At 41.4% G+C, this 1985-nt stretch overlaps 2 non-coding genes across 2 annotated transcripts; both read right to left on the bottom strand.

The window, feature by feature from the left end:
* Window positions 1-1331: 1331 nt before the first annotated feature.
* Window positions 1332-1450, bottom strand: LOC112086350. Its single transcript, XR_002899470.1, has one exon. It is a non-coding gene; the product is annotated as a 5S ribosomal RNA (ribosomal RNA).
* A 407-nt stretch (window positions 1451-1857) lies between these two features.
* On the bottom strand, window positions 1858-1976 carry LOC112086367. Its single transcript, XR_002899487.1, has one exon. It is a non-coding gene; the product is annotated as a 5S ribosomal RNA (ribosomal RNA).
* Between the last annotated feature and the right edge of the window lie 9 nt (window positions 1977-1985).

Here is a 1985-nt window from a genome sequence, read left to right as displayed (position 1 = left end):
TACTTGGCTGGGAAGGTCTTCACATGCATGCGGGTTTTGGCACGGTCTGAATGCCACGGTCTGGGGGCTTGACCGTGGAAACCTTTACACATCTTCGGCGTTTGACACGGTTAACTTGCCACGAGTCCCAGATGAAGCTTGATCAGACCGTGGCATCAAAAGGAACCAAGAACACAAGTAAAGACTTTGACACGGTCAGGAATGCCACGGTCACACCAAGGATGCACCAGACCGTGGCAAACCCTTCTTTGCCCATCAAGGCCGGGTCAGTACCCGGTTTGTTCCGGGTTGACCTGGTTCGCCCAAGCCTCCTTTATAAGGTTTTTAGACCTAATTTGTAGAGAACACTTAATCTACTTTTAGACTTCCTTTCCCCTTTTGTGAAAAACCACTTAATACACTTTGTTTTAGAGAGTTTGAAATCGTTTTGAAGTTTCTTTCCATCTTGTTCATCATTTCTATTCATCAAAATCAACTTCTAATCATGATTAACAACACATCTTGCAAAGGATCTAGTGTGTTGATCATGATTAGTGAGTAGTTACCTTAATGAGGTTCTAGATGTGTAGGTTAGGGTGCTAAAGTGTTAGATTAGGAGTGATTAGGGCTAGATTCATTGGTTCATCTCTCTAAACAACTGTTCTCTATGCTAGATCCTTGATAATCACTTGAGATCTAGATTCTGGGAATTTCATGCACCAAAAGTGTTTGATGAAATTCCTGAAAGAGTTGTGTTAGAGGTTTAAGTAAATTTTCATCATGGGAATGCTTTGTTAAATGCTTGAATGATCATTGAGAACTGTTTATTAATGCATATTGATTCATATTTCACAAATGGGAATTTGGTTTGAAAATGGATTAGTATAGGGGTTAATACCTTCGTGAGAGGATTAACCTAGACTAGAGTTCTTAATCACTTGAATCATGTCTCATCATTGTCATTAGCATTTCTAGTTTAACACCAAAGCACCCTAACCATCTATCATGTCTAAAATCTGATGCCTCCATCATATCATATTCACACCATTTGTCATTGTCATTTGTCTTTAAACCTGTTTAAGTTGTTAGTCGTCATTAGTTAACCAAAATCACTCTTGTTTGCTTGAATTAAGAACTTGATCACATAGTTTAGTGTCTATCACCACATTCTTGGATTGATTAACCTTTTTGTGCTACTTTGACAAGGGGATTGATAGCCCTGAGACCCTAAAAAGTCTTGTCTATCAGTGTGGTTCCACACAGTCTAGAAATAGCGTCCTTCGGAAGATGCCTTGTTTTTGAAATGAAAAGACCAACAAAAAAAAAAACAAAAGAATCAAGAGGAACAAAAAAGGGTGCAACACGAGGACTTCCCGGGAGGTCACCCATCCTAGTACTACACTCGCCCAAGCACGCTTAACTGCGGAGTTCTGATGGGATTCAGTGCACTAGTGCTGATATAATCGCACCCATCAGTATATGTATCGCATTAGCATATATCCTTTGGGTTTGAGTCCGCAATGAAATCTCTTCGCGTGTGTTGCACTGTTTATATGGGTTTTCCCGCCCAGCTGCGACGAGCATTCGTGCCAAGATATATAAGTTAGGACACCACGTTTGACGACACTAAAACCGGGCTTATGTTTTAAAAAAACGCCCGGAAGAGGGTCTTAAACTCAAAATTTTGGCCTCGTAAACCGCACCCTTGGTCTTTAGACTCTTGGGCAAGCCTGAGAGCACTCTAGGGGCTTCCGAAAAGTGTTGTAGGAGGCCTGGTTCCACACGGTCTAGAAATAGCGTCCTTCGGAAGATGCCTTGTTTTTCAAATGAAAAGACCAAAAAAAAAAATAAAAACAAAAGAATCAAGAGGAACAAAAAAAGGTGCAACCCGAGGACTTCCCGGGAGGTCACCCATCCTAGTACTACTCTCGCCCAAGCATGCTTAGCTGTGGAGTTCTGATGGGATTCAGTGCACTAGTGCTGGTATAATCGCACCCATCAGTATA

The sequence above is a fragment of the Eutrema salsugineum genome, unplaced genomic scaffold (genome assembly GCF_000478725.1).
Source record: "Eutrema salsugineum unplaced genomic scaffold, Eutsalg1_0 scaffold_21, whole genome shotgun sequence".
NCBI lineage: Eukaryota > Viridiplantae > Streptophyta > Magnoliopsida > Brassicales > Brassicaceae > Eutrema > Eutrema salsugineum.
This window is presented reverse-complemented; position numbering and strand designations above follow the sequence as displayed.